The sequence below is a fragment of the Triturus cristatus genome, chromosome 6 (genome assembly GCF_964204655.1).
Source record: "Triturus cristatus chromosome 6, aTriCri1.1, whole genome shotgun sequence".
Classification (NCBI taxonomy): domain Eukaryota; kingdom Metazoa; phylum Chordata; class Amphibia; order Caudata; family Salamandridae; genus Triturus; species Triturus cristatus.
In genome coordinates, this window is record NC_140589.1 from 1,124,781,027 (window position 1) to 1,124,794,866 (window position 13,840).

The following is a 13,840-nucleotide window of genomic DNA, read 5'->3' on the forward strand; positions in this document are numbered from 1 at the left end:
AATTTTTCCAAAATGAATACTGCCGCAAATTCAATTACGGCTGGGCTCTGCCGTTTCCACAGCGCACCGTCTCAGAGTGCCGACTGCCGTGAAAGCGAGCCGTTTGGAGGAGATATATATATATATATATATATATATATATCAACAGTGCATAAGCGCTCGGTTAAGACTGCCGCAACTCCAGAACAAAGGGCGCATCGTCTTTCGTGGACCAACCCAGCAAGGTCCGTATTGAGTTCCTTTAGCAAAGGATGACGACGCCGTGTCTTGTGCAAATAACAAATGTATTTGTCAGCTGCTGGACGCGTTTCGTCTGACCTGCAGGCTTGTTCCCCCACAGTGTGAATAAAGTTTACCACCATTTTTAAACACACCATAACAAAGTCACATGATCAACTACAAACGCAGTGTATTAGAAAAAAGACTCATAGTTTTTCCTTATACGCAAACGTTGAATCATAATAAATTCAACGTTATACTCATACTGCCTTGAATTCTAAACGGAATATTGTTAAAAAATTCATAAACCTCATTTAGAATTAGATGCAGCCACGGTGCGTCCATTGGGGCGTTCGGGCGTAGCCCCACCACTAAGCCACAAGGACAGATGGACATGGACCCAGCCATCATCACCGCTGATATAATTTAAAAGTTTAAAACTTAAAGTTTGTCTCTCTGCCGCTGGCTGATTCGCGGCTGGCGGCTGCGCTATTCGATCGCGGACAGTGCTGAAGGGGGTGGCCGGGGGGCGGGGCTGCGGCAGCTGGAGTGACAGTCCACTCAGCGCGGCAGTACTGTAGTGAAGTAGTGTGCGCATGTTCATTTTTGGGCAATGACCAGCCATAACATGCGCGCAGTAGCTTGAAGGCTTCCCCGCAGAGCTGCTGCTGGTGAGGGAGGGAGCTGGGAGGGACCCGAGGGTACAGCAGCCCCCTGGGTCTCACATCTATGGGCGAGGAGTAACTATGCCCCCCTAGCCAATCCTGGCACAGTGTTGCTGGCTATTAGCGCCAGGATTGGCTGAGCCACTGCGCAGCGCAGCAGTCCGTCACGTGACTCAGTCACGTCATCGCGATGCACACGACGACACACACCGCCATCATCACACCTCAGACCTCGTGGTGGCTCGTCGTGCCGGTGTGCTAGCTTGTGGCCCGAGTGGCTCGCGTCGGGTCATGAGTTGTGCACTAGTAGCCCTCTGTGCTGGCTGAAGTAAGTTCGGTTATGCTGCTTCAGATTCTTTGACTCAGGTAATTTATGGTGGTCTAAATAATATGTATATTTAAGTGCACGTGATGGGACTGCATTTGGGAGCCAATGTCGCTTTGCTTACGTTTTTAAACTCGATACTCCTTTCATCTGCTGTGTTCTGAGTACACTCTTAAAAATAAAAACATCAGGGAGGGAGCGCAGGGGAAGGGCAACGACATCACAGATTTCTGCTTTACAAATAGAACGCTAAAGTGAATTTTCCACAACTCATGTTCTTTTCAGACTGTTTGCAAAAAAAACAATGGTTGACTCTTTTTGTTTGCTAATTACGGGCCATATTATCAAGAACAGCGTTAAAATTATCGCGGCTTTAGCAGCAGGAAACTGCCGCTAAAGCGGCGATAATGGGCTTGATAATATGCCCTTGAGAATTCCAATAGAAGCCCATGTTCTCAACATGGGCTTCTATTGGAATTCTCAAGGGCATATTATCAAGCCCATTATCGCCACTTTAGGGGCAGTTTCCTGCCGCTAAAGCCGCGATAATTTTAACACCGGTCATGATAATATACCCTAAATGAGCACTTTCGAAACTAGGGAAAGGAGCGCAAGAGCGTGGAAAAATACGATTGTAATTCCTTTCTTTTTCCCCCTGCTGCTTTTCCGAAGAACAGGTTGAGCAATGGTTCCCTGCCCCTTCAAGTAGGGGGCATCATCCCTCATGGCAGATGGTCTCTGGGAGCAGATTTGAATGCACTGTGCCGAAATCTGTTTTCGACTGAGGGTTATGGATTTCGAGGGCAGATCTATGTACAGAGAGCACAAAGGAGAGGGAGAGAGACGCACAAAGGAGAGAGAGACCTCCCCCACTCCCCCTTAACAAAACACTTCAGCAAATCCCCAACAGGCTCTAGTTTATACACAAATCTGACAGAATCAGGACTTGAAAAACAATTGCATTTTTGTTTATTTTTTCTTTGGCGATGCTTGATGCTGGACTCTGTGGGTGCGACAATACGTGAATGAGGTGCACATGGAAAAGGTGGACTATAGCTATAACTATGCCTGCCGCTGCTGCATGCAGCGCCAGGATTGGCCGGTCACCGCGCAGCACAGCAGGGGCAATCCATATTGGATGCCGAGCGTGGGTGGCTCAGCCGCCCTGCACAATGGCCAATCACTGTCTCTGACTTAATGTAGTCTGTGTCATGCAGTGATTGGCCATTTGCGGCGCGCGGCGCTGCAGTGTCGTTGGATCCGGTTCAGCCTGGTAACGGTTCACTCGCCTCTTGGACCTCGTGGTGTGTGGAGTGGTGGTGGCCAGTATGCCAGGACGGGCACATTCAGCTGAACGGTGTGATTTGTAACCGGTTGGGGTCCACATAAATCCAAGTGCGGCTGATGTTAAATACTGCACGTTTTGTATTGCATTCTGCTGAGGAACGAGACCTGTAATTTAAGTTAAATTACAGGTCTCGTTCCTCAGCAGAATGCAATACAAAACGTGCAGTAATTCATATTTTCGGCTAATAGCATCCGTGATTTGCAACGAGAAACAATTGTTTTAATTCCAAAGAGGAACCCGGGGCTTCCGTACGCCATGCACTCAGTCAGGGTAATGCAGGGCTACTATTTTGTGCTGAATTGACAGGTTATTTGATGAATGAGCGGAGCAGTTAAACAACGGTAAGCTTTGATATGTATGTATGTGGTCACTCTCAAGGCCCTCAAGCAGTGTCTTTCAGTGCCTCCAGCAACCACTATGGCACAGAGAGCCAGGAGGCAGTACGGCTGTATTTTATCAGTCATTTTGTGGGAAGGGGAGCTGTAGGAGATGTATTTGTATTTGTACTGAAATTTCATATTATTGCACTGCACTTTATACGTTGTACTTTGATTATTGACAGGTTTATCAGCAAACAACAAGAGGACCCCAACCTCCTTTGCTGCTCTCTCACCCGACCCCGGCTACAACCCAGCAAACACCAGTGTTAAAGGTAAGGAAACTGATGCTATATATTTTTTTACATGGGAGTTAGGGCTATGTATGTATGTGGTCACTCTCAAGGCCCTCAAGCAGTGTCTTTCAGTGCCTCCAGCAACCACTATGGCACAGAGAGGCAGGAGGCAGTACGGCTCTATTTTTAGCAGTCATTTGAGATGTATTAGGATAATGCACAAGATATATGTATAATGTATTTATACTGAAATTTGATATTATTACACTGCACCTTATACGTTGTACTTTGATTATTGACAGGTTTCTTTAATATATATATATTGGTAAGGCCAGCAACACACCATCATGAATACAGTACAAGAGCTGATTACAAAGTCATTCCAGTCACGGCCACTTGAACAAAAACTACAGATAAAACAATTAGGACCTCATCAGCCTGAAATAAACCTACAGCAAATTACCCAGGACAGAGGAAAAATGTCAAAACGTACATTCTCAAATGCCTGGTACACAAAAGCTGATTGGCTTACAGGGTGCCTTATAAGAAATTCTCTGTTCTGCTTCCCTTGCTTGCTGTTTGGCGGTGACTTTTCTTGGACACGGCAAGGAATGGTCGACCTGAAGCACATCGCTGAAAAAATAAAGAAGCATGCGCTCACAAGAAATCATCTGGAAAACCTGACAAGACTGGGAATGTTGGGGGAAGGCGCACCAATTGAGCAGCAGATAAATGATGCGTATCGCAAATCCATTCAAAAACACAATGAAGCTGTTGATAAGAACAGACAAAATCTATCCAAGGTCATTGATTGCATTCGTTTCTGTGGTGCTTTCGAACTGGCATTGCGAGGCCATGACGAATCAGAAACTTCCTCAAAACCTGGGATCTTCCGAGGCCTAGTGGTTTTAATGTCAACCATAGACCAGGATTTGGAAAGACATTTAGCACATGCTACAGTCTTTAAGGGCACCTCTAATACAATACAAAATGAACTCCTTGACTGTATGCTCGAAATTATAAGAAGCCATATTGTTCAAGAGTTGCGAAACACAGACTTTGTGGCTATTCAGGCTGATGACACCACTGATGTGTCCACTCAAACACAGTCCTCGTTAGTGTTTCGGTACCTTGACAGTGACAGAAACGTTGTGGAAAGATTTTATGGCTTCACGCATTTAAGTGACTCTAGTGCAGCAACCATCACTGAAGCAATACTGTGTCAACTGGACTTAATTTTCCCGGACCTGCCTCAAAAGCAAAAACTTATCGCACAAAGCTATGATGGTGCGTCCGTAATGAGTGGAAGCCTCAGTGGAGTACAGAAACGAATTTGAGATTTGTACCCTAATGCTCATTTTGTGCACTGTTACGCCCACCAACTCAATCTTATTATGCAACAGGCGGTATCAAAGATCAGAGAGACACGAGTTTTCTTTCAGGATATCGGAGGCATAGCAGCATTCTTCACACGTTCCCCCAAAAGAACAGAAGCCCTTCATGAGATTGTGGACAAAAGCGTACCAAGGGGATCCTCAACTCGTTGGAACTTTCACATTCGTACAGTCAACTTAATCTTTGAACAGAGGGAGGGCCTTGAGAAATGTTTTGTCGCCATAGCATCCAGAGCAGACTTTGATCACACAAGTCAGAGTGAAGCCCATGGCTTTATTAGAACACTACAAGACAAAGAGTTTCAGTTCTTACTGTTTTTATTTCATGACATAATGATTCCTGTTGATGTGTTATACGATCAGTTGCAAAGAAAAGACCTAGATACTGTCTCTGTGAGAGCCAATACATCTGCATTTGTACAACAGATTATGAAAGTGAGAGATGGGGTTGAAGATTTAGAGAGCAAACTGCCGGAGCATTCTATTTTTGCAAACCGCAGACAAAACATCACCTCTCTGGTTCGAATTGGAAAGGAGATATGTGACATTGTAGTTGTGCAGGCAAAAGAACGTTTTTCATTCACAAAACATTTGGTGAGTGCAACTTTATTGCAAAGTAAAGAGTTTGCACAATATGATGAATCCTTCCCTGAGCGTGCTCTGAATCAGGCTGTGGAAGCATATCCTATGCTCAAAAAAGAGCAGCTGAGAACTGAGTTAACTGTACTCTACGGAATGCCTGTGTACCGGAAGGCCAAAAGCGCCTTGACTTTGCTGAGTTTAATTCATAAACTGCATATGGAAAACTCACTTACAGAGACAGTGACTTTACTAAAAATTGTGATTACGACTCCAATGACAACAGTAGAAGCTGAACGATGTTTTTCAGCCTTAAAGCGCATAAAGACATTCCTCAGGAACACCATGCTAGAGGAAAGACTAAATGCTTTGGCGATGCTATCTGTAGAGAGCAAGCTAGTCCAAAAGATACCGGACTTCAACATGAAAGTAATTGACAAGTTTGCTACACTGAAATACAGACGTGCGGATTTCATTTACAAAAAGTGAATTCTGCTACTTGTTTGTTGAATACAAAAAATTCTGATTGAGGTAAGAAATGCATTGTTATCTCTGTTTTTAAAAGTTTTGTAGTGTTTGTTCTATTTGGAGACTACACAGATTTGCTCACCTTTGTTCACTGGCCGGACCTGTCTCCCGCAGGGTGAACGATTCGTTGCTTGTGTTGCCTATCAAACCTTTCCCATTGGCAAATTGCGAAAACCTTTATACCATTTATATTTGGGGTACTTGCGTGGACCTATGTGAAGTGTGTGTACAAAGCTCAGCTCAACCAGAATCACGGTAACAGCGCATTGCGCTGCCTCTTTTATATCCAGTATATTGTAAGACTGTTTTTCTTCCCCCGCCTTTCCTTGTTTTGTTTCCCTGTTTTCCCCTTGCTTGCCATTCGTTACTCTAGAGTCTAATATTCAGTATGTTGTAAGACTGTTTTTCTTCCCCCGCCTTTCCTTGTTTTGTTTCCCTGTTTTCCCCTTGCGTGCCATTCGTTACGCTAGAGTCTAATAGAGTCGGAAGGCCGTAGGGGAAGACTGTGGACTTTTCTTCAAGTTCCTGACGCTCCTGCGGAACGAGCCTGGCAACATTACACTGCTGTGCAACTTCTTCTACTCTTAGAGCTGAGATTTCCATGAGTCTTATAGTCTGAATTCAGCACCTGAGCATAATAGGACAGAATGTATGAAGCTCTGTGGTAATACTGAATAAGCAGCTACCTATGTTATGCCATCTATTAATGTAATAACTACACTTTCACAATTGCTTTATTAACCTTCCTGCTTTCTCAAATTTGCTTGAAAATGCATGATTTTTCTTCTTTTTTTTCAAAATTTTCTTGGGGGGGTAACCCCCCCAAACGCCCCTTTTGGGGTTCGGGCTCGCTCGCTACGGTGCTGTATGCTAATTCGTTTGCGCCCCACCACTTTAAAATCTCACCCACCGCCCCTGATTAGATGACCAGCAATCAATTTTTAGCGTTGTAAACAAAAATTGCAATAACGCGCATAATCGACAACCAGAAACATTTGTTCTCGATGCAGGACTAATGCCCATTCTTACATGATTGAACAATCCATTATTGAAGCATTTTAAATATAGGGATTTTTATACTAGATAAAAACATACTTCAATCAATCACAGTTCCCAGAGTCTATGCGTAATGTTTGCACAAATCGAGCCCAAGTGGGCATGCATTATGAGAAAGAGTAGAATTGTCTAAATTCTCTCTTATTGCACATGTGACAGTTATGGTGTGAGCAATCCCTAATAACACCCAAAAAGAAAATGTGTTATATATAATGGTTTAAAAACAAGAAGGGGAGAAACATGATTCAATATACTATAATTTTTATAATTTAACAGGCGAGTATGTAGATCTTTTTCCATATTTAAACCAACAGGAGTTTTACAGTTTAATTTAATTATGTACATTGATTCTAATCTCCTCAGATGTTTCTCACGGTTGCCTCCTCTCTCATTTAATTTTACTGCATCTATAACGTAGTAAGATAGTCCAGTTATATTCTTTTGATGATATCGTTCAAAGTGGCATGCCACCGGATACGCTTTGTCTCCATTTTTAATGGCTCTTAGATGTTGTAAAACACGCTTATGGACAGGTAGAATCATGCTGCCCACGTACCTCCAGCCACAACGGCACTGAAGCACGTAGACAGCATGGTCCGTTTTGCATGTGTAATGGCCTCTGATTTTAAATTCTATGCTGGCTAATCCTGATGTGTACATGGTGGTGTTAATCCCATGGACACAAGCTTTGCACTTGGTGCATTTGACGAAACCTTCTTTTTTGCTCAACCACATTTTAGTTGATTTCTTGGTGGGGACAGTTTTCAGCACATTACTGACCAACATTTGTTTGAAACTTCTAGCTTTCCTAAATGTTACTTGGGGCCTTTTTTGCACATTCTTTCCTAGTACTGGATCACTACGAATCAGGTGCCAGTGTTTGGTCAAAATGCTCCTCACCTTTGTATGTTGTGTGTTGAACGTGGTTATCATCCTGCACTCATTTGTATTTAAGATTTCTTTTCTCTTCCTGGTATTGCTTTTGTTAAAGAGAATTTCTTCCCTTGTTCTTTTTTTGGCTTTTAAAATGGCTGAGTTTATACATTGTTCAGGATAGCCTCTGGCTTTAAAACTTGCATGTAATATCTGTAATTCTACATCACAACTTTCTTGATTGCTGCAGTTTCGAATCGTCCTTAGGCTCTCTCCATATGCGATGCTATTAATTAGGTTTTGAGGATGGAAACTCTTGGCATGTAGCAATGTGTTGCCTGCCGTTGGTTTCCGATACAAAACTGTTTCCAGTTTGCCTTCATTGATGTAGATGGTTAAATCTAAAAAATTGACAGTGGTGTCACTGATGGAACTAGTGAACTTTAAATTCAAATCATTTGTTTTTAACTTTTTAATGAATTCAACTAGAGATTCCTCAGTGCCCTTCCATACAATGAAAAGGTCATCGATGAATCTGCTCCAATGCATCACATTGTTTTGCCAGATGTTTGGATACAGTTTTTGGACCACCTGCTCCTCCCACCAGCCCATATGCAAATTAGCAAAGCTAGGGGCGAAGCAGGTGCCCATTGCTGTACCACACACCTGATGAAATAACTCACCATTGAAAAGAAAGTAGTTGTTTTTCAAACAAAAAGCCGTCATCTCTATTAGCATCTGTGTATGCACCCGTGTTACTCAAAAAATGCCTGACAGCATTAAGGCCATCATCACGACGGATACTAGTGTACAGACTTGTCACATCAATAGTTGCCAGTAAAAAGTCACTCTCCCAAGGTAAGTCATACACTCGCTTGAGAAAATCTCCTGTATCTTGAATGTAGGACGGGAGGCATTTTGTCAAAGGACAGAAAAAGAAATCAACGAGGTGTTGGCTAAAGCACTATTGATGGCAGAAATTATAGGGCGGCCAGGTGGGTTATATTGATCTTTGTGTACTTTAGGTATTAAGTACAACACTGGTGTCACTGGGTTACTGATTTTTAAAAAAGTTGTTTCCTCTTGTTTTAACAGAGCTCTTGCAAACCATTCAGATAGCTTACAGTTGTACAGAACATGACTGTTTTGCATAATCGATTCAGTTATTCTTACATAGTTCGAACGATTATTTAGCTGTTTGTATGCTTCAAGTAAATACTGTTGTTTACCCCAGAGCACCACATTTCCGCCTTTATCTGCATTGCATACAATACAATCAGAATTCATAGCTAGTTTATTAACTAAAGCAGAATAATCACGTTGTTGTGATTTTTTTTATGCTGTGAAAATGTACTAGTGCACAATTGTTTCAAATCATTAGGTACCAGTTCACTGTAAACATCAACTGCATCTCTTCCCGTCATGGGAGTAAACCTAGAAATTGGTCTAAAAGATGTTGGATAATTGCTCATCATGTTAATACCTTCTCCCTTTGCTACTGATGCTGCTTGATTAATATCAACATTCATAATTTCAATAGATTGAGTGGAATCAGACTGATCTTGTAAGTGGTACATATCTAACATTAAATTCATGTCATCAACCACCAATTCATTACTGTCCTCAGATATAGGCAGAAGCCTGGAAGGTGGTAGTGATCTTGAACTATTAATGAAATGTTTCTTCAATTTTAATGTTCGAACATATTTGAACACATCTACCCTTGTCTTAACATAATTAAAATCTTCTTCCGGGCAAAACGACAGACCAAGCCTTAAAATTCTTTGTTCTTTGTCACACAAAGTGATGTTTGTCAAGTTGATAATAGTTGCTTTATCATCATCAATTATTTCCCTTTGGTCTTGGATTTCACGGCGTTGTCTGAGCTGTTTTGCGCCTTTCCTCCTCTGTTGCCTCTGCCTCTTCCTCTTTGAGGCTTTGCATACTGGACGAACTGTCTCGGTCAGAGATTGAATCTCCTCTTTTGTTCTAAAAAACCGAACTCATCTATTACTGAAGGTGCTGGGCCACTCGGCCCGCTCATTCTTTCATCCCCATCAGTATCAACCTCCGAACTGGGAACACTGCTTAATTCCGAGTGTCCTTGGGATGAGGCTTTGCCTCCTTCATTCATCTTCTGTCGTCGTAGAGTTTTGAATTTTTTTGCAAAAGTGTAAATCTGGCCTCGCTCATAGTCCAGTTTATCGCGCATACATTTTTGCGCCTTCCTTTCTTTTATGGATTCCTCCAGTTTGCGAATTCTGACTTGCATGTCAGTCTTGAATTTGGTTATAAGCTCTTGGCCTGTCTCTTTATCTAGAAATTCCTTAATTTGCTCAATCTCTTCAATAATCTTTAATCTGTCAATGTCTGCGTATTTCACAAGTATAGCTAACATTCTAGCTGAAGACTCGTGATTATGCTTCGCCCACTCTCGCAACATGTTGGGGTTCGGGTCTTCATAAGAAGGAGCAACTAAAATCCGTAGTCCTCTAGGGACCCGTTTAACTTCAAGATATCTTTTCAACGATTTTGATTCCCACCATTTTGAAAGTTCCGCAAGTTTAAGCTTCCCCAACCTTTTCAAGCGTACAATGACATCCCCTTTGCCGACATCTTTTTGGGCAACATAGCTGGTTTTTGATTTCACCACTGAATCATCAAAAATTGATAATGCGGCTTCCTCCCTCTCCTTCACTTTGTCAGCTGACATTATGTTAGGAATAATCAAAACTGAGAGTGAGTCCTCCTCACTCTCACAAGAATATATTTATATATATATATATATATATATATATATATATATATATATATATATATATATATATATATATATATATATATATATATATTACCTACTGGCGGTCGCCAGTAGGTAGTTATAGTTAGGACCGTGTTTCCATAGGAAATCTCAAAATTCTATTTTGAATAACTTTGGCGCCGGTTGACGAATCCTAGCGAAATTTTCAAAACTAATGGGGCGCTCCGCTCAGCTCCTACCCTGAAGCTTTCGGGGTGATTCGTCAAGCGGGGGCCGAGTAAAAGGGGGGGTCCCAAAACGCGTTTTTCCCATGGATTTTTCCATAGGGACTTTAGTCGCAGCTACAGCCCGAACGGCTGAACAGAATTATGTGAAATTTGGCAGAGAGGTAGCCATAAGGTCCATGAAGTGCCTTTTGCAGGTTTGGTGTAAATCTGTTCAGTATTTCCTGAGAAATTAGCATTTAAATCAATATATATATCTGTACGCGCGCAGCGTGCGCGCACTGAGCAAGTCCTGTGCGCGCACCCTGCCGTGCGCGAGCGCACTTCTGATTGGTTGTTAGATGTCAGTAAACATTCGAACCGGTGGAAATCAGGAAGCGGCGGCCGCCATTTTGTCTCTCGCATAAAGAGGGGGTGATAAACAAAGGGGGAGAACGTGAAAAGGGGGCAGAGTGGGGAGATATTGACCCACTAGGCATTGTAAGGGGGTCACAGTAGGACCTTGTAGGGCAAAAAAAAAGATTTATATTTTGAAAAAAAATATCGCCGAGTGCGCGCACCCAGCGCGCACCCGAAAAAATTTTTAAAACAAAAAAAATAATAAAAATTCGCATTTAAGTGAAAAGATATAAGGTGGCTCTAAAAAGAGCCCTTGTGTTTATTGTGTGTTTTTTGGTACCTACAAGTAAGTACCGATGCAGAGTCTAAAGTTCAAGAGGAAGACTCTGTTGCCTTCATCAGTGAAGTGTACACCATCTCCTCTATAAATGTCTTGCATGTTGTAATGCAAGTTGTTGTGGTATATAGAACCCATACCATAGTCTCTGAGGAAAGCAGAAATAGATTTGTTGACGTGCTTCCTTGCTTTGTCAATCTGCGGACAAAATTGGTTGGACCAGTTCCACTTTTGCCTTTGGCATATGTTAGAATATACAAAGGCAGTTTGTGGAAAAAGCGACATCAATTGCACAAAGGTGTCCTTAATAAGCATTTCCAGACCTACCCCAGTTAAAGTGCCTAGGTCATTACCACCACAGTGCAAAATAATAAGGTTAGGCTGTGGGAGATGTAGAAAGGTTTTCACCAAAGGCATTAATTGGTGCCACTTTAACCCTCTCTGACCAATCCATTTAATGTCTACATGTGGCAAAGCAAGGTCTCTCACCATACCTCTTTTTTCTGCAAATTTTTCACTCCAGAAGTCATAGCTGTGACCTACAATCCACACTGTGAACATCTTCCAAGGAGATCTGGATACACTCAGGAGGTGTCTTTCAGTAGAAAGGCAATATGAAATGAAAGACAGTTGAAAAATGGAGGCACACATAGTTTTTTTTAATAAAAAGAACTCATTGGCTGTTTCAAACCATTCTACACTAAAAACTAGGCTGTATGTTTAAATTTTTAAAAGCATGTTTTGTATTGGTTCAGAAAAATGTGTTACCACAGAACATTACTATGGATTTGCTGTTAGGTTTGAAAAGTCAAGCACTCTTGCTCTTTGGATATGAAACATTGTCTGCTGAACTTCTGACCTCTCTCCTCACAGCAGTGTTCCATGACCTGTTGCTATGGTAGCAGGCAGGAGACAAGTTGGGGGAAGGGTACATTTGGAAAGGGGTTGAAGTTTTCAACCAATAGAAATGTGTGATTTCATTTGAAAAAAAGTGGGAAGCACTGAGATTTGAAATTAACATGTATATGTGTGAAAAAAGAGAGGGAAACATTGCCATTTACTGGTTCTGGAGAGAGGAGAGAGGTGTGGAGCTCTGATATTCTGACTCTGATAGTCTGCTGTTTGAGTGGCACATTTCTTTCTCAACTAACTATTTTAAAAGGTGAGTTATGAGTTTGAGAGGGGATGTATGTGGTGATTTTTGAGATAAATATTAGAATTGTGAATCTTCTTCAAAAGTTATGTTTTACATTTTGAGGTTTGCGAGATATTTAACTGTTTTGAACTTGTAAGATATTATGGAGTATGTTTTCACAATAAGTTAATGCGTACTGGTAAGAATGAGGAATACTGTTTTGTGCCTACCATCAAACCATGAGTCTGTGTACAGAGAAGAATTGTTGACAGAGATTTAATTTGCGTTGCTGTTGAAAAGTAAGACTTGCAGTTCAAAGGAAAGGACAGCTTGTTTTTAATTGTGAAGGTTAGGATTTAGCAGAAATCACTTTGAAAGAAAAGAGAGGAAAATGGCAGCACATTTGAAATTAGCATTAGTTCTGTAAGAATTGCAGACCCAGGAAAGGGGCAGCCTGTGTTTTGTGCCTACCAACACAGTATGAGTCTGTGTGCATACAGGAATTGTGGGCAGAGATTTAATTTGTGAAGTTGTTGTTCTGTAAGGATTGCAGACCCAGGAAAGGGGCAGCCTGTGTTTTGTGCCTACCAACACAGCATGAGTCTGTGTGCATATAGGAATTGTGGCCAGAGATGTATTTTGTGTTGCAGTTGTTCTGTAAAACATGCACTTGCAGGAAAGGGACAGCTTGTTTTCTTCAAATATGGTTGTTAGCAGTCAACAGAAATCACTTAATCTGAAATGAGAGGCAAAAGCTAAAACATTTGAAACCAATAGGGTAGATTTTCCATTCAAAATAGCAAAGGCACAGGTAGTTGCCATATGTTCAAAACTGAAAATAACCCTAAGCACACATGCACTGTTACATACATCCCAGCAGTCTTCATGCAGTTTTGGAAGTCTCTTTGCTCATCTGTCTTGTACCAGACAATACACAGTCTCAAGAAACACACTCTTGGCACACACGCAGCAGCTTCTCCCACACTCCCATGTGTAGTACTCAGGTCTGTGTAGTGTTTCAGATAGCACTGTGTAACGCAAACACATTCAACGTCATCAAGGCACATTTCCTTTGCTCTAGTGTAGTCACTCACCCAGATTGCACATGCTCATGGTATGATGTAGCTGTTAGGACATGTGGTCTTTTCTGCCTCTGTGATCTAGAAGGAAAATGTGTCAGGCTGTAACAGTAATTATCACTTGCTCTACCACAGTAGTAAATGTGCTTTGAAATTGCAAATCAAATTCTGTTTTCTGCTTAGAAGCACACTATGAGGCTGTGTGCGCACAGGAATTGTGGCCAGAGATGTAATTTGTGTTGCAGTTGTTCTGTAAAACATGCACTTGCAGGAAAGGGACAGCTTGTTTTCTTCAAATGTGGTGGTTAGCACTCAGCAGAAATCACTAAATCGCAAATGAGAGCCAAAAGCTAAAACATTTGAAA